Source organism: Triturus cristatus, chromosome 3_1 (assembly GCF_964204655.1).
Source record: "Triturus cristatus chromosome 3_1, aTriCri1.1, whole genome shotgun sequence".
NCBI classification, from domain to species: Eukaryota; Metazoa; Chordata; class Amphibia; order Caudata; family Salamandridae; genus Triturus; species Triturus cristatus.
In genome coordinates this window covers 173718345-173738612 of record NC_140583.1, presented here as the reverse complement: position 1 = coordinate 173738612, position 20268 = coordinate 173718345, and positions in this window count along the sequence as shown.

The window sequence follows — 20268 nt, the reverse complement described above, 5'->3', positions numbered from 1 at the left end:
CACCCGGCCTCATCGCAAGCTGCACACCTGCTCAGCCCAATAGGTGCCACCAACTCTGTGATCCCGGAAGCAACGCCAAGTGGTGGTAGGCCCGCGCTGCCCGCTGGCTCTGGCCTACACTGTGGTCCAGCAGGGCACACAAAACCTGAGCTGTCCAGACCGCCGGGACGGGGCGTCATCGCAGGCTGCACACACGCACAGCAGCTTAAGGTGCCACTAACTCTGTGCACCCAAAGTCACCGTCCCGTGGCGGGGTGCCTGTGCCGACCGCAATGCTCCAGGTGCCACTAACCCTATGCAACCCCAGTCAGCGCCACGTGGTGGTAGGCCCGTGACGGCCACAAGGCCTCAGGTGCCACTAACACTGTGCGCAACAACTCATGGGCCCTTCATGATTGAGAACCGTGGAGCGTCCGTCATCCAGTCACCACCGGCAGAGGGGAATGTGGCCACTTATGTTGGCGGAGTCACATGGCCTGTGACGCCTGTGCCAGATGGGTGTGGTGTGCGTGCAAACCTGCCATCAGGGAGTGGCTGTGACATGCTGACAACTAGACCAGTGACCTGCACACCACCAGCAAGTTGATTCTGGAGGTGAGTCGTGGATGATGTCAATGATGTCTAGGAGGGCTTGGTTGTCGATACTGGGGTTGTCCTCCTCGTCATCAGTGAAGAGTGGCTGAGACAGCTCTGCAGGGGGTGTTGACACTGGCCCGGCAATGTGAAGGGGAGATGGTGTATTGCATTGTGTCCACATGTATTTAGCCACTTGGGACATGTTGACATTCAGACAGCATGGCATAGTACATTGTGACAGTCTATGTATTTGGGCGATGACCCAGAGTCATTGAGGGTGTGCACTGTGCTTGATTGTGTGCCATCGTGGCCATCTCCACCCGTCCCCCCAATACCTGGTGGTCACTCACCCTGTTGCGGTTGTGTTGTGTCCTGTTGAGCAGTGTCCGGTCTCCCGACTCCGGCCACAGTATCCACATTGATGACTGTCGATACCAGTTCCTCCATGTCATCCTGCTCGAGCTGTGGCGCTGGGCCCCCACCTCCAGTCTGCATTGCTGCCTTCTGGTTGGCTACGAGTTTCTCCTTGGTCTTCCACTTGATGTCATTCCATCGCCTCTTGACCTCGTCCATTGTCCTCTTGTGCTCTCTGACGGCATTGACCTTGTCCACGATGTCCCGCCATATTCCAGTTTTGGTGCCCAATGACACGTTGAAGGTGACGAACAGTTGTTGATGGTGTTCCATAACCTCCGTGGCTATGATCATGTTCGCCTGCGGACTGAACTTCATCTTCGTCTTCTTCTTGTCCTTGACCTTCCCTGTCCCCGAGGTCCCGGGCTGGTCGTCCGGGATGCTTGTGGGGTTGCGCTCGTCCTCTGTGCCTGCTCCGGCTGCCTCCATGGTGCTTGGGTGTTGGCCAGTTTGTGTTTGGGTATTTTTTCTACTTTTATGGTGCTTTTTCCCGCTGGTCAGGTGTGTGTTGCGGGCCTGGCGCTGCTTATCGCTGATTTCCTCATCGCAATTTGGCCCATCGCAGGTTTTTTGGTGTTGTGGTTTGTGTTTTTATCTCCATCAAGGTGGTTGTATCGCGCACATTGTCCGCAGTTCCGGCAGACTATCGCATGGTACCGCTTTGTTGTGAATTCCACGTTGACACAGGGTTATTTTCCCACGATAGGCTGCGATGTGTAAAGTTGCGTTAGCATTTTTTGGTGATGTTTAGCACACGTTCTTGTGAATATACCCCTAAGTGTGGCATTATGAGTCACATGAAAAGTTCGCGTTTTTTATCTATTTTGGGATTCTAGAATTTTATGGTTTCTGCTATGTGTTTTTAATGTTTTGTTGAAAATATTTTTCAAAATAATTATTTTAAAAAATCATTTATTTTATATTATATTGGTCTCTTATACTGTCCAAATCAACCACTGTTAACAGCCATGCTGTTCCATAAAGTCACTTTGTTATATTATTTCTGTCTTTGCACTTTTTTTAAGCCTAAGGTTTGTTTCTGTTAAGATTTGGGGCTTAAATCTGATCCTGGGGGACAGCACGTTCCTTCAGCAGTGCAAAGGAGTAAATTACTCTGTTGCCTTGACTGAGATGCCGCCAGCCTAATTTATAAATGACCGCCAAGCTGGTGGTAATTTATAAAGCATTGTCAGGAACTTTCATCATAACTATTACTCTGCTTTCATTTTGCAGTTTGGTGCAGGGCTATGTTGGACTGTTTTATTTTTTATTTTCAAAAAGAAAATACCAAAGCAGGAAAATGGAGGAGCCGTTAGCTGTTTTCTCTGCCCCTTGAAGGTCAGTTAAAACTGATCTTGAAATCTGCCCTTCTCAATCAAGTGGGCGGACCTAGCGGTCTGCCTCCGGCAGCCCACGATCCGTCGGAGGGTTTAATAATGGCTGAGACGGAGCAGTCTCCCCTGTGATTAAAACAATGATTCACCTGCATTTAAAGAGGGAGGATGGGCCACTATGTTGACAGGGAGGGAAAATCACCATAGCCGTTGTGGTGGATTTTCCTCTCCGCCAACTATAAATGGTGACCTTACTCATTGTGAAAAAAATGTATCTAGGTGCTTCATAAATGTGATGAACATATTGGTTAATCACACGTATAAAAAATCACAGGGAAAGCCTCAATGCAGTTAAGACGATCTGGTCAATTTATGTAATATTGTTGACTAATACGGAACAAAGATTCTTTATACAGAGCCTGATCAAATCTAATGTACTCCACATGAGGAGTTTCTCATTTCATGAGAGCAAAAGACTTGAAAAAAATCTACAGACTTGTTCTAAGGATCACTGAGTTGCTTTTAACAGTTTTTGCTATTATTATTCACTGGCTTTCATTTTTGAAAGTTTTTTTTACATGGCTCTGTCATTTATTTAACTCTTAACTTTTACTATTATTGTCTCCTGCTTCCATGGGTATATAATCATTGTTGATTTCCTGAAGGTCTGGCGCTTTCCATGCCAGTTCTAAACTAATTTTTTGATATTTTGGCCAGTTCCTGCTTAAGAGTTCCCAACAAACCCACATGTTGTAGAATCTAAATAAATCCACAGCTTGGGATTCCAGCAAAAGGCAACAATAAAATAGCCAAAAGATAGGCATGGGAGAAAGTGCTGAGCAAGTAGTGTCTGGAGCAGCAGAGTTAAGATATATGTATGTATCTATAGTCACTGAAAAAACCATAGGTTTCAGGCCTGATATAGTTAGGAATTAGCATTTAAAAAACCTTTGAAATTCACTGAAAAAACCATAGGTTTCAGGCCTGATATAGTTAGAAATAAGCATTTAAAAAACATTAGAAATTCACTGAAAAAACAATAGGTTTTAGGGGTGTTATAGTTAGCTGGACATTTCACTTGAACAAAACCATTGAAATTCCTCCAATATAGTTAGTTGTACTAACTACATCTCGCGCGCCTGCAATCCACTGCTGATGATATCACATATTACATCATTCATGACATGGTCAGTGACATCACTGATGACATCTCAAATGACATCACTGATGACATCACTGATGACATCATCCAGTGAATGTGGTTTGGTTCGTTATTTTAATATGTATTATATATATATGGCAATTTGCATTGAAGAATGAGTGGATATATAAATATAAATATCTGGATGGAGGATTTAGTAGCAGTGTGATTGACTGTTTACTTGACTAATTTATAGTGTCTCACTTAATATATTGCATAGTGACTAAACTGTGTGAATATCTGTATCACTTTGTCAGTTGTTGTGTAAACTGCTGCACCAGTTGGTTACTAGCTACGTGAAAGACTATATTATTTATTGATTAGTTAACTGAGTATTTGTATGGGAGAGTGAATGTGTGTGTGGTTCAGTGGGGGGTGTGTGATTGCCCAAAGATGTGTGAATAGTTGATTCAGTAGGTATATGAAGTTAAAACTACATGTTGTAACAGTTGTTTGGGTGAGTGAATATCTTTATGGGTTTGGGGATGAGCCAATATATGGCTCAATGGTACATGTCCAACAAACTAGAAAAATAAAAGCCAGTGTGTGTGTCAGTTGTTGTATATAAATAAGTATACATAAGACTCAGTGATTGTATGAGTGACTGTATGGAAAACTGCATACTTGTAATAGTGTTTTTATAACACACTAAGTAAGAGTTATTATCTATATGAATAGATGAAGTGGTGTTTATATAAGTGTATAGCTAAGTAAAAGTAAGTATGATCCATTGTTTGCATAAGTGAGTAGGATGACTTCATAAGTGATTAGGATGTGTGCTGGTGTGTAATGTCGATATAGGTGTATAAATATATTTGATAGTGTTCTATTGATCATTGACAGTATGTATGATTCAATCTATAGGTAAGTGATTAGATGTGTGTATAGATCTAGGAATCACTGAGTGGGTGTTTAGAAACTTGTATTGGTGTGTCAATGGTTTTAAATCTGGCACTCTGTATTTTACAGTGAGTGATGAAAGGTTATACTAGTGTATGATGAGGTGTATCTGATTGTCACATGGATGATGTCATCAGTAATGTCATCAGTATAGTCATTTGAGATGTCATCAGTGATGTCACTGACCATGTCATGAATGATGTAATATGTGACGTCATCAGCAGTGGATTACGTGGGCGCGAGATGTAGTTAGTACAACTAACTATATCGGAAGGAATTTCAATGGTTTTGTTCGAGTGAAATGTCCAGCTAACTATAACACCCCTAAAACCTATTGTTTTTTCAGTGAATTTCTAATGTTTTTTAAATGCTAATTCCTAACTATATCAGGCCTGAAACTTATGGTTTTTTCAGTGAATTTCAAAGGTTTTTTAAATGCTAATTCCTAACTATATCAGGCCTGAAACCTATGGTTTTTTTCAGTGAATTTCAAAGGTTTTGTAAATGACAATTTGTAATGTATTAATTGTTCTAATGATTTTTTTGATACTTATTTACTATATTTTGTAAACTATTTATTTTTTAGATATTTTTTTTTAATTACATTATCATTAAATTATACAATACAATACAAAATATACTTTCTCAGAATGAATTACTTTAGTTTAAATACTTTGCAAATAGGCAATAGACTTTTAAGTACAGTAGTTACAGTTGTTGCAATGGGCAACACAATTTCAAACACAATCCAACATTGAGCTCAATGTGAATTCCTAGTCAAATGCAATTAGTTACTTTATGGATTACTTTACTAACCACAGGACTGGATCTTAGATTCAGTCCTTGGACATCTCCTGTAAATAGTTGAGTAAAAGCGTTTTGGTTACAGTAGTGATTTTTAAGGAATATTATTGTATTTTAAAAGTTGACACTTAGAAATTTTTTCACATAGAATCACCAATGTTATCCTATGGCAGAAAATTCACTTAGAAGGTAATTAGTGTTATCGTTACTTTTTCTTACTCAGTGGTGGATCCTGGATCCAGCACTGTTGAATCTCCTGTAAGTAGTTGAAAGAATGTGTTTAAGTCATACAGACGATTTTTAGGAATATTTTTTGTTTGTGAAAATAGACACTTTGAAACTTTTCTGCTGAAAACCACACAATGGAATCTTATGGAAGGAAACACAAGTTACTGGTAAGTATGCTTAGAATTACTTTTCAGGGTCAGTGCTGGTCTAAAAGATGCAGCACTGGCTTCTCTCCTCATAACAGGTGAGTAAATAGGTATTCATAGTTCGGCTGATTTTAGAGGAATATTTGTACATTTCAAAAATGGACACAGAAACTTTTCTGCTGAAAACCACACAATGGATTCTTATGGAAGGAAACACAAGTTACTGGTAAGTATGCTTAGAATTACTTTTCAGGGTCAGTGCTGGTCTAAAAGATGCAGCACTGGCTTCTCTCCTGATAACAGGTGAGTAAATAGGTATTCATAGTTCGGCTGATTTCAGAGGAATATTTGTACGTTTCAAAAATGGACACTTAGAAACTTTTCTGGAGAAAACCACACAATGGATTCCTATGGAAGGAAATACAAGTTACTGATAATAACGCTTAGAATTACTTTTCAGGGTCAGTGCTGGGCTAAAAGATGCAGCCCTGGGTTCTCTCCTGATAACAGGTGAGTAAATCGGAATTCGTAGTTCGGCTGATTTTAGAGGAATATTTGTACGTTTCAAAAATGGACACTGAAACTTTTCTGCTGAAAACCACACAATGGATTCCTATAGAAGGAAATACAAGTTACTGGTAAGTACGCTTAGAATTACTTTTCAGGGTCAGTGCTGGGCTAAAAGATGCAGCCCTGGGTTCTCTCCTGATAACAGGTGAGTAAATCGGAATTCGTAGTTCGGCTGATTTTAGAGGAATATTTGTACAATGGTGAAGGAAGGGGGCGGGGCCTGAGGTGATGTGTGCAAACACGCCCTGTGGCGCGTTTTAAGTTGGGGAATTAATTCCTCTTCAATCCTGCGGTTACCTGGGGGCCAACTAGACCACCAGGTACCTCCAGTATGCGTTGCAGAGAGGTGTTCAGAGGCCATGCCCCTTTTTACAACACTATGCAACGCAGCTCCGTGGTGCTTACTGGAGATACCTGGTGGGCTAGTTGGCCCCTAGGGGACCTCTGGATTTAAAAGGAATTAATTCCCCAACTTAAAACGTGCCACAGGGCGTGTGTGCACACATATCACCTCAGGCCCCGCCCCCTACCTTCACCACTGTGCAAACGCGCCCTGGGGGGTGGCGGTCCCCAGGGACTATACAAGGCTCCAGGAGGGGGGCCCCCTCCGAGATTTTGAAGTTGCCCTGGTGGGTGGCGGTCCCCGGGGCTGGGGGGGCCTGAGAGCCCCCACACCAAATTTTTTCAAGCCCCGGGGGTGGCAGTCCCCGGGGCCCCCCCAACAAATATTAATAAGCCCTGGGGAGTGGCGGTCGCTGGGGCTAGGGGGGCCTGGGAGCCCCCCCATATAATTGAAATAAGCCCCGAAAGGGTGGCAGTCCCCTTGGATGGGGGGCCTGAGAGCCCCCCCACATAATTAAATAAAGCCCCGGGGTGGTGGCGGTCCCTCTGGTCCCCCCTTTACATAACTATTGCCCCCGGGATTTGGCCCCCCCGGGGGCCAATTACCAAAGAAGCGCGGGAGCCCCGTGCTGCTTTTTTACAATTTTCGGCCGAAATTCGCGCTGATTTGTTTTTAAAAAAATGCTTTTTTTGGCCCTGGGGGTCCTTGTGCAGGCCTAGGGGGTGAGTGTGTTTCTACCCTGCCCCCTTTTTGCGTTTTTCACGTTTGGTATTTAGGTTTCTTGTCACAAGATGGCTGCCAACACTTCCTGATTTGGAGTGTTGACAGCCAATTAGAATACAGCTCATGCACTGCAGGGTACGCTCTGGGTGCGCACAGGGTGCGCGGATCCTCTGAGGCCATAGATATATATGTACTTTTAAATGTAATTCTCTCAGTAACTACTGAACGGATTTACACCATTTATGCAAAAGGCACGAGTCTGAACTAAGGACTACCTCTTTGACAAATTTGGTGTAATTCCGTTCAGCAGTTTGGGCTGTAGCTGCGGCTAATGGTCCTATGGGAAATTGCATGGGAAAACGTGTTTTGGGACCCCCCTTCTTTCTCGGCTCCTGCTTGTTGAATCACCATGAAACATTCAGGATAGGAGCGGACCGGAGCTGGACAAAAGTTTAGAAAATTTTGCGAAGATTCGTCAATCGGCGCCAAAGTTATTCCAAATAGAATGTTGCGGATTTCCTATGGAAAATAGGTCCTAACTATAACTACCTACTGGCGACCGCCAGTAGGTAAGATAGGCATACAGATATATGTTTGCATACATACATGCGGAAAAAAGAAGAGTCCTCTGGGTAGTTCTCAAGTTTAGGTGGAAAGCAGCTCCAGTATAGAGCACTCTCAACACCAGCGATACTCTAAATTTGCTCACCTCAAATATCTGCTTTTCTATCAAAGTCTTTAAGCGTAGGATTAGCACAGTGCCATCCACGCCGAGATAGAAAGGGACAAAGGGGCATATCAACAACAACCGACGATAATTATCGCTGAGCGCACTTAGCGCTCGGATAATTATCGCCGGCTAGCGGCGATTTTTATCGCTGAGATAGCGTGCTATTAGCAACGCTTATCTCATCAGCGATAAAAATCCTAGCACTAACTGGCTAACGTGAGATTATCGCTGGAAACCCAGCGATAATCTCACGTTAGCTTGTTGATAGGGATATACAAACTTAGCCATGATATCCTCATTCCATAGGATATCATGGCAGACGTAAAAAAGCAGCCTTAACCGCGGTTAGCGCTGCTTTTTTTGACTCTAACAGGGTTAGCGATATTCTTGATAATAGGAGAAATGTCGCTTAGCGACATTTCTCCTATTATTTTACTCTGGAACGCCCCCTTTGCATCTCATTAGAGATGCAAGGGGAAGTGTAGAGTAAATGGGTGCTAACATGCAAATTTGCATGTTAGCACCCTGTTGTTTATAGGGTGCTAGTTTTATCTCTGCTTTTTTGGCTTTTAAAGCCAAAAAAGCAGAGATAAAGACCTTGTTGATATGCCCCATAGTCTTTAGCCATTTTAACAGCAAAGTCTTTAAACATTAGATTAACACAGTGCTATCCATGCCAAGCTGTAACATGACAAAAGCCTTTTACCACTCCAGGCACATTGCTACAGCTTTGGATTGGTAAAATGCCACCCAAGCCAATCTGAAATGAATTGAAGCAACCCCCCCCGACACGTGTTTCGCTCTCATTAGAGCTTTTCAGAGGTATAGCTTTGTCCAGACACAAGGGAGCACCCAGTATAAGTGAAACCAATACCCTTTCAGGCAAAGAGTGACGCATAAATTATGCAAAAAAATAAGCAGAGAACTCTGAGTAGTTCTCAAGTTTAGGTGGAAAGCAGCTCCAGTATTGAGCACTCTCAACCCAGGCGACACTCTAAATTTGATCACATTAAATGTCTTTTCTATCTATGGGGCATATTATCAAGAACGGCGTTAAAATTATCGCTGCCTTAGCGGCAAGAAACTGCTGCTAAAACGGCGATAATGGGCTTAATAATATGCCCTTGAGAATTCCAATATAAGCCCATGTTTACACCAAAACATGGGCTTCTATTGGAATTCTCATTTTCAACAAAGCCGGCAGCTCCATCTCACCCCACCTGCGCAACATCATCAACCTCTCCTTCGAGACCGCGACCTTCCCTGAGAGCTGGAAACACGCCGAGATCAACACCCTACTGAAGAAACCCAAGGCGGACCCGAGCGAACTCAAAAACTTCCGGCCCATCTCCCTGCTTCCGTTCCCAGCTAAGGTCATCGAGAAGATAGTCAACATCCAGCTCACCCGCTACCTCGAAGACAACAGCATCCTGGACCCCTCCCAGTCAGTATTCTGCAGCAACCACAGCACCGAGACCGCCCCCATCGTCACCACAGACGACCTCAGGATGCTACTGGACAACGGCGAGATGGCGGCCCTTATCCTTCTGGACCTCTCTGCCGCCTTCGACACTGTCTGCCACTGCACACTATGCACACGACTCCATGACGCAGGGATCCGAAACAAGGCCCTGGACTAGACCTCCTCCTTCCTCTCCGGCAGAACCAAGAGAGTCCACCTCCCCCCGTTCCGAACCGAAGCCTCCGCGATCATCTCAGCGTCCCGCAGGGATCCTCCCTCAGCCCGATGCTGTTCAATGTCTACATGGCACCTCTCGCACGCATCGCCCGACATCACGACCTTAACATAATCTCCTACGCCAATGACACGCAACTGATCCTCTCCCTCACCAAGGACCCCCTCACCGCCAAATCCAACCTCCACCAGGGAATGAAGGCCGTTGCCGACTGGATAGAGGATAGCTTCCTTAAGCTGAACACAGACAAGACAGAGATCCTCATCCTCGGGCCCAACCCCTCAGCATGGGACGACTCCTGGTGGCCCGCATCGGTGGGGATACCCCCGTACCTACCAACCACGCACGCAACCTGGGAGTCATCCTCGACTTGAAACTCACCATGACCAAACAAGTCAGCGCTGTCTCCTCCACCTGCTCCAACATCCTCCGTATGCTCTGCAAGATCTGCAGATGGATCCCGACAGACACAAGGAAAACAGTCACCCAGCAGACTCGACTACGGAAATGCCCTCTACGCCAGAGCCCCGACCAAACTCATCAACAGACTGCAAAGAATCCAGAATGCCTCTGCACGCCTGATCCTCAACATCCCGCGCCGCAACCACATCACCCCCCACCTGAGGAACCTGCACTGGCTCCCCATTGACAAAAGAATCTCCTTCAAGCTCCTGATCCACGCACACAAGGCACTCCACAAGATCGGCCCAGCCTATCTCCACAGTCGACTCTCCTTCTACGTACCCAACAGGAAACTCCGCTCCGCAGAACTCTCCCTGGCTACCGTCCCATGACCAGTAGCAACAGCACCCCCCTCACTCCCCACCCTCAGCGCCTTGAAACCCTTCTGGGTAAGTAGTGCGCTTTACAAATTATTTGATTGATGAATTGATTAAGAGGGACAATGCCCTGTTTCAACCCCAACACCCTAACGCAAAAAAAAAAAAGAAGGGGCGGGTGGCCCCCATTAGGTTTAAAACCATATACAACAGCCAGGCTGGGAAACTGAAGCTAATTTTGAAACACAGATGGGGCATATTCAGACAGGAACCTATCCTGAAGGGAAAGGTAGGAAGGGCTCTCTCCATCACATACCAGAAGAATCTTTCTCTCAAAGATATGTTTGGACATACCATCTCAAACCATGAAAAACCAATTGGCTAGATCAGGGTAGAGGCTTCTGTTGGTGTGGATGATGTAAGGCATGCAGTTACAGTTACAGTAAAAATATACAGGAAGTAACCTTAAAGAGTGTGAATAGAAAATGGCATATACCCAAATGAATCAACTGTGGGACTGAATTTGTTGTATATGCCAGAGTTTGCCCATGCGGTAAATGGTATATAGGTCCTACCACTTTTCCAAGGAAAATACGCATTTTGGAACACTGGAGCGCCATAACAAACAAAGATTGAAGTTACAGTAGTGCAAATCACTTCCAGGAAACACACAATGGAGACTGGACACAAGCCAAATACTTTGGATTGGATTCAGTCCCCAAACATCCAAGAGGTGGTAATGGCCTATCCACTTTGCATAGACTAGAGTCACAATTTATTTACAAGCTGGTTCCACTTCCCCACGGGGAAAGAATAATGACAAAGAGTTACATTTTCATCTTTAAGTTGCTATATGTCCCTCTCGACCCTGACTTGAAGAGTTGTTTTTTATTGTAATGTGCAGTTTGTTAACTCGATAAGAAACTACTTTTGATGAGATTTTTGTGTTATTTTCAGATTGATGGCAATTAACTCAAGTGGGATTCAATGTTCTGGAATGAGAGGGAACGTAAATCTAACACTCAGAAATATATGTGTAACTGGTTACTGGGTTTTGTTTTTTATTACAGGATAAAAATGTTGAAGCTGACATGAAATCCGGAATAGTCACCCATAGAAAGTTAAGAGCAGTGGAGAACGGGAATGTTCTGTGAAACAATCACTTTTCCTTACTCAGAATAGCATCTAGTGGTATCAAAATGTCACCTCAAATTTAGGTCGCCTCTGTTCGCCATAACAATAACAACTGATGAAGCTATTAAAGCGTTATGCAGAATTGTTTGTTGTACTTTCTCACAATTAGTATGATAAGACCTCAAAAAGCTGTGATAAGATGTCCACACAAGAGTATGCTCACTTTTCTAGTCTGCAGGTACTATACCCAAGGAATTTGTGCCAGACAGTAGCGTCTCCAGGAGGGAGTGATGAGGGGCGGTGTGGCGGGAAAGGGGCAGGGTGGGGGTAGTAAACTCCGGCATACGGCCGAACAGAAGTAAGTACATAAATAAATAAAACGAATTACATTGCGCACGCTGTAACGCCAAATGGCGATGCAGCATGCGCAAGGTAATTCGTTTTATTTATTTATTTATGTACTTACCTCCATTCAGCCGTATGCCAGAGTTTACTACCCCCCACCCTGCCCCTCCCCGCCTCAGCCCCCGAAGCACTCTCTCCAGGAGCCGCTACTGGTGCCAGACCAAGTATTTTATTAAAATGTGTTATGATATATTTATGGAACTATTACCTAGTGTGACATCATATTAAGAAAGTATAATGTGAGTCATGGCCACCAAATATGAGTAATAGTAATCAACGTTTGAAATTACGAAATATAAAGCTACTTTATAATTTATTACATTTTTACCATGTTTGAGAAAAAACATGCATGTGTTTTTGTCCGAAAATTTAATTCTGTGAAATATTAACAGAATGACTTTAATTGATGAACAAAACCACAAATGCCAAGTCTTTTCTTTATTTTTTCACCGTTGCATCCTGTGGGACCACCACCTTCCTGGGCACTAATTATTGAAGTGTGGGGGTCCATTGCGGACCCCAGGCCCCGCTGACCACCACCTCCACAGGGCTATTTACATGTTTCATTAATGTGCGGGGACCTTGAGGGCCCCCACAGCCCTGGGGACGCCACCTGCCCAGGGCTTTATAAAAGGGCTTTATAAAAAAAACTGTGTGGGGGTCTCCTGCCCCCCAACCTGCCCCGGGGACTGCCACCTCCCTGGGGCATCCATTATCATGGGTGGGGGGCCTCGTGGGATCCCCAAGTCCCAGGGACCGCCACCTCTCTGGGGCTTTCTTTATTAATGACTGGGGGGCTCGTGGGCCCCCCAAGCCTCTGGGACCACCACCTCTCCGGGGCTTTACTTAATTATGGAGGCTCACAGGCCCCCCCCCAAGCTCCGGAGACCACCACCTCCCCAGGACACTAATTATTGAAGTGTGGGGGTCCATTGCGGACCTCCGGCCCCGTGCACCACCACCTCCATGGGGCTATTTACATGTTGGGAGGGGGGCCATGTGGCCCCCCTCCTGGAGCCCTCTATGCCCTGCAGACTGCCACCACCCCGGGCCGGCTCCGGCAATGTCCCGGGGTGCCCACACCTGGGACACTGCAGTTTGCAACCGCAGATTGGGAGCATGGCTCCCGCCCTGTAATTGCAAACTATGCTTAACTTCATGGAAGCGAGAGCAGAAAACCTGCTCTTGCTTCCATGAAGCGCAGCAGATTGCTTTTGGACAAGGGGAGCTGCATGTCAGCAGCTCTCCTTGTCCAAAAGCAAAGCCGGCTCCCACAGGAGGCGGGAGCCAGCTGGGACCACGGGGCATTGGTGCTGCCCCCGCGGTCCACAATGTTGAAGGCCAGCCCCAGAGGATGGGATCCCCGGGGCCAGAAGAGGCCCAGGGGAGGGGAGGCCACGTAGCCCCCTTCCGGAAGTTTGTTTTAAAAAATATTTACAAAACTAGGCCAGGCCCAGGGGGTTGGGATACCCAGGGCCAATAGTGGCCCAGCAAAGGGGGGCCACACAGCCCCCTTTCCATTTAAAAAAAATGCTCAGGCCCTGGGGATGGGGTCCCCAAGGCCCAAATTAATTAAGGGAATGGGGGCCACACAGCCCCCTTCCAAAAACCAAATTAAAAAAAAGCTGGCATCTCGCCGGATGCCCCACCCCCTCCCTGCCCTACTGTGCAAAAGCACCTCCTGGCGCGTTTTGAATTGGGGGATTAAGTCCCCTTCAATCATAAAGATCCTTAGGGGCCAACTAGACCACCAGGTACCTCCAGTAATCCCCACACAGTGGGATTGCTGAGAGGTGGTCTCAGGCCATGCCCCTATTTACACCACTCTACATATGCGCCTCATGGCACACTGCTGGTGGGGTGATGAGGTCCTCTTGTGGCCCCCAAGCAGCAGTGCTCCAGGAGGCTTGTTTGCAGAGTGGTGTAAAAAGGGGGCATGGCCTCGGACCACTCTCAGCAATCCAGCTGTGTGGGACTTACTGGAGATACCAGGAGGGCTAGTTGGCCCCCAAGGATCCTCAGGAGACTTTATCTCCCAACCAAGGGCACGCCAGGAGGCACGTTTGAAGAGCGGTGGAGAAAGGGGGCAAGGCCTGTGTCCACCTCTCAGCAATCCCACTGTGTGGGGCTTAATGGAGGTAACAAGTAGGCTAGTTGGCCCCTAAGGACCCCCACAAGCGAAGGGGAGTTCATCCCCCAACCAAGAGTGTACCAGGAGGTGTGTTCGCAGAGTGGTGGGCGAAGGGGGCATGGCCTGCTATGAGAACTTATAAATCCGGTTGTGTGGGACTTACTGTTTATAATAGGAGGGGTAGTTGCCCCCCAAAGATGTCTTTGGGGGCCAACTACCTCTCCTGTTACCTCCAGTAGGTCCCAAACAATGGGATTGCTAAGAGTTCTTTGGAGGCCACCCCCCCTTACTCCACCACTCTGCAAACACGCCTCCTGGCACACTACAGGTTGGGGGATGAAGTCCACTGTACTCCTGATGGACTTTGGGGTCCAAGAAGCCCTCCTGGTACCTCCTCTAAGTCCCACACAGCGGAATTCCTGAGCGCTGGTCGGAGGCGCCCTTTCTCCACCACTCTACAAACGCGACTACTAGTTAAAGTAGCATTTGCAATGTAATATGTTTCGGATTTGCTAGAGTTAGAGCCATTGGCATTGTAAATATAACGTTTTTTACTAGTGTTTTTTGAAGTGGAGTGGATGTACGTTGTGTGTAGTGAAATTATGTGGTATGTTCTGCAGTGAAATTATGTGGATAGAAATTATGTGGTATTTAGTGTATAGGAATTATGTAGAGTGGGATTATGTGTTATGGAGAGTAATTATGTGGTATGGTAGTCTGTGTTGTGGAGTAGCAACCTTAGGTTTAGTCTTCCTCGTTTCCATAGAAGCCAAACTATGAACTCAATGAGATAAAAAAAGAAGGAATCACTGAGGAGCACTTCTGGACCTAGTCAGAGGTATGAGCAGGGCCACTGGAATTATACCACTGTTTGGCTGTACCGACTTTCACACAAGTATACATTTTCCGCATTAGCCACATAATCCGTCATCTGCTGCCTAATCTGCAGATTTGAACAACAAAAGCCTTGTTTCTAGCTCAACGGCTCAAATGTTACCAAAAATGTAGCAACAAGTGTTACAGCGTGGTGGAAGGTCCGTTGTAAACCTAGAATGGTCCCCTGTTACTTATTGCTAAATGTGGGTGTCCAATTGGTATTAATGGTGTGCAAGCCACTCTTGCTTCTTTCTGCGCCTCTCTTGCCTCTTTCTGCAGTTCTCTTGTCTCCTTCTGCAATTCTGTAGCTTCTTTCTGCACTCCTCTTGACTCTTTCTGCACCCTTCTTCCCTCTTTCTGCACCTCTCTTGCCTCTTTCTGCACTCCTGTTCACTTTTTCTGCACCTCTCTTGCCAGTCTCTGCACACTTCTTTCCTCCTTCTGTACCTCTGTTTGTTCTTTCTGCACCTCTCTTGCTTCTTTCTGTACCTCTCTTGCAAATTTCTGCACCAACGTGCCTCTGTGTGCACCTCGCTTACCTTACTGTGCTCCTCTCTTGCCTCTTTCTGCACCCCTCTATCTGCAACTCTGTTGGTTCTTTCTGCACTGCTCTTGCTTCTGTCTGCAACTCTCTTGCACATTTCTGAACCCCTCTTGCCTCTTTCTGCACTTCTGTTGGTTCTTTCTTCACCTCTCTTTGCTCTGCCAGAGTTTTTGCTACTTCAAATGTGTTTAGAGGTGCTGGTGCGTCTTCCGGACACCACTCACTCGGCTTGAAGGGATTGTCCTTTCCTATCAGCAGGATCTCAGTTTTGTCTGTGTTGCATTTGAGATGGTTAAGCTTCATCCAATTCACTCATATGGAAGCAAGTTCTCTGATTGGCTGCCAGAAACATCAGAAATATGTTGCTGGCAGCCATTACAGGACTCAGGGACTTGGTGCCCTGCCTGGAATTTGAAAAGAATAACACCCTGCCCCACTAGGCCCTATTGGGGTGACCCACAGGGACTCCGGCTGAGGCCAAAATTGAAAAATAGATCTACATTTTTGCTGTGATCCGGTGGCGGCTCGGGATGCATTGGTAAATTAAGGGGAGGGGGTTGCACAGCCCCCCTCCTTGAGCAATAATCACCCACCTTTCGAGAGAGAGACGGCGAGGAAGAGGAGGAGGGCAGCCCAGGGACGCCGCAGTACAGGTAAGTGTTTTTTGTTGTCTTAAGTAATGTCTAAATAATTTTTAATAGGGGTGGAGGCGGGGGCTGGCCATCTCTGCTCTGCTGTGGAGTGTGTAGAACCGGGAGTAGGCATATCCCCACACACTCAGCTGGCGGAGCGGAGTTCTCTGCCCGTGCCTGCTATAGAGGCTCTGGGAGGGGTGCCACATTGCCCTCTACCCTTTTTTACTAGAATGGCCCTGGTAGATGTGATCCCCAGTGCTTAATAAGGTTCAAGGAGGGAGCTGTGTGGCCTCCCTCCCTTTTTTATTATATTTGGCAATGGAAAATGGGGTCCCTGGGGTCCGAAGCCCAAGCCTATGCTGCACACAACAACAGTTGTGGAGAGTGTGGGTTTGGTAGCCCGCTGGGGGTTTGGCCATAGGGGGTGGTAGCAGGACTAGCCCTGTGATTAACCCCAGCCTTTGGCCATGCGCAGCTTGGGGGATACATGTGAGAAGTTGAAAGTAGGGCATGGCTGCAACACAGGCCTTGTGGCTAACCCCATGTCACACATGAACAAAGGCCATGCATGTTGTGGGGTTGGCTGCCTCCAGGGCGTATGATGCAGAGCATCGCTGAAAGCTAGGTCTATTGCGAAACCAATACTGCCTGTGACGAAAGGCTGTGCACAAAGTGAAGTTGCTGCCTGCGGGGGGTTGGCTTCCTCTGGGTGGGTTAGCTGGAGGACCCGGCCTTGTTGGCAACACCCTGCAGTGCCCAGCTAAAGGACATGCACAGCGAGGGGTTGGCTGTTTGTGGCCAACCACCCACATGCACAGCCAAGGGCCATGTGTGGCGGGGGGTTGGCTTTAGCTATGGTAATAAAATATTACTTTAGAGGGAAAAAACATAGAAATTCACTATAAAACAAAGGTTAAAGTAACATTATAGTTAGGTTTATAAATCAATGACAACATTAACGTTTTGAACAAAACAAAACACGGAAATTCAACAGTTATAGTTAGCAAAGTTAACTATAACCTAGGCCCTTGCTATGCGCTGCTTATGACCTTACATATTATATAACTCATGACATGTTCTTTGACATCATTTATGACATTACTGATCACATCTCAAGCAGTGCATGGCAGGGGCACAAGTTATAGTATAACTGGTGAAGTTCTGTATTTCTTTAGTTCAAAATGTTAATGTCACTGGCATCACCTAACTATAACGTTATTTTAACCTTTGTTTTAAATATATATATGACAGTTACAAGCCAAACTCAAAACACTTGAAAAACTTATGCGCACAGAAATCACCAAGTGGTGGGAGGCAAAATCTTTGCAAAAATACCGAGAGGCAGATCGGGTCCCACGAGAACTGAGAATAATGCTGGCTCCCAGCTTTGAGCAAACTAACCCTGACATGCTAAAGGAATGGGCCACAAGCAATCTAGAGGCCTCAATGCGTTTAGCCATCATACTAATCAAGTATGCAGAAATTGACAGGGCCAACTTACAAAGAGAGATTGACGTTCTGAATGATGAGTTGGATGCCATGAACCAAAAGGATGCCATCTCTAAGGGCAAGGATGAGATCAAGATACGCCTCTGGAAGCATGAGGACACTATCAAAGCACGCAAGGTGTTCAAATTTGCCCGGGACAAAACAGACTATGAATGCGGGCACATTTTTACGTTCGCCAGAAAATACGACTTCATCAGAACACAGCGTATGAATAAACAAAATCAACAGGGGCAGCCTTAGCCACCAGCAGGCAATACTGAGGGCGTTGATTCTGCATCCATGTCTGATTTGAGTTCCTTGGCAGAGAGTGGAGCAGATTCAGATGACAGAGGCAGATGGAGAACAAGTAACATGCCCAGCAGAGTAATCCCAAGCCCAGGAGAAGAGATGGATTTTTTAGTCTACGACCGGCACCAGACCCTCAGGCCCAGGCCGCCAAGGAAAACAAACAGCGACGCTACCGAAGGAGGCGGGAAAGGCGGAAACTCAGAAAACCAAAGCAAATGAACAAAAGAAGAGGTAATTGGAGAAAGAAATGAAGAATGATACCAAGACTATTATAAACTTGAGCACATTGGATCTCACTGAAGCGGAAAAACAGCTTCTCACGTTGGCCTCACCTTTTGCCCTGAAAGCTCATTTGATTACAGCAACAACCAGATTGACGTCTTCAAATTCATTAGAAAATTAAAATGTATTACAGTTTTCATACTCAAGCAAAGCAATGCCACCGCTATCGACACTGCACCCGCTGGTCAAACAGTTGAGCAACCACTCACGGTGGCGGACATCCCGACATTGCGCATCTTGGGTGAACTAGCAGTGCCTTGTACACCGAGGCCTACTCAACAACTTCTACATGATGAGGGTATTGAAAGTTCATGCAGAATCCCTAGCCCTTTCAACCCGCACTCCACCTTTACCCCAATGATGCCGAGGGATGCGATTGACATATACAGTGATATCATCATTGATGAGCTCAAGGCACTGCACCTCAAAACCAGGCGGCGTGCTACCGGAAAACGCATGCAGAGTCTCAAATACAATGAACTTATAAAAAAACTACAAAGCAATAATGAAGTCATCATCAACAAGGCGGATAAAGGAGGGAACATTGTGCTGTGGCCACGCAATTTGTATCTGGCAGAAGCTAACAGACATCTGAGCGATAACCTTTGCTACAGGCTCTCTAACCACAATGAAATGGCTAGCAGTAATAAGGAACTCAGGAAACACCTCAACGAGTTCAGATCTCAGGGCTAGTTGAGCAAAGAAGAATGTGCATTCCTTAACATTGAGACTCCAGTCCTCCCTATCCTTTACTTTCTGCCGAAAGTGCACAAAAATGTGACCCCCATTCCTGGTCGACCCATCATCTCGGCCAGGAAAAGCATCTGCGAAAATATTTCCAAGTATGTGGATTATTATCTCCAAGATCTTGTATCCAGCCAGACAACCTACCTCAGAGACACCAGTGATTTCTTACTCAAAGTAAAAGACATTCCATGGCACAAGGACTATTTGCTAATTTCCATGGACATTACATCGCTGTATACCAGCATACGTCACCATGATGGTCTAGCTGCATGCAAATACTTCTTGGGTAAAAGACCCATCAATTGTCACAAACACAACAAACTAATTTTGTTTCTAATTGACTGGTGTCTCACAAATAATTTTTTAATGTTCAATAGGAAGGTATACCAGCAACTCAGGGGCGTGGACATGGGAGCCTGCTTCTCGCCCAGCCGCGCATGTTTACATGTTGGCTGTTGGGAGGAGCGGGTTCTCATGGTCAAGCACGAGACAGCTTTCAATAACAACATTGTGTCTTGGCTGCGTTAAATAAACGACGTCTTTTTAATGTGGCGAGGTGATGTTCACAGTGCTAGAATTTTCATCTTAATTTGGAATTCAATGCCAACATTAGTGCCACCTCTACAGAATTCTTGGACGTCAATCTGTACATCGCCAATGGCGCTTTGCATTCCAAGCTTCACTGTAAGCTTACCGCAGGAAACTCCACACTGCACACCTCCAGCTTTCACCCTAGGCACCTCATAACCAGCATTCCCTATGGGGAGATGTTACGATTGGCCAGAATTTGCAGTACGCATGAAGATCTCCTTGAGTGCCAGGGGGAAGCAGCCAAAAGATTCAAGGCATGCGGTTACTCAGCGGCTGTCATATGTAAAGCCATTGTCAGAGCCAATGCCATCCTTAGGGAGGAATTGTTAGTGGTCCCATCCACCCCTGTGGTCACCAGTGCGACCAACATACTAAGGGCCTTATGTAGGTGGGCTGGCATTTACCACTTCATAAATACCGAATCATACCGATTCGGTATTTATGAAGTGGTAAATGCAATGTAGGTAATGAGTCGGTAAATATTACCGATTCGGAAAAATTCGGTAATTACCGATTCGGTATTTACCGATTCGGTAATGAGGCATACCTTCCCATTGATGGGAAGGTATGCCTCATTACCGAATCGGTAAATACCGAATCGGTAATGGGGGGAACACAATCAAGGGTGGCAGGGTGTCACATTGACACCCTGTTGCACCCCTGATTCCTGCATGTGTGCAC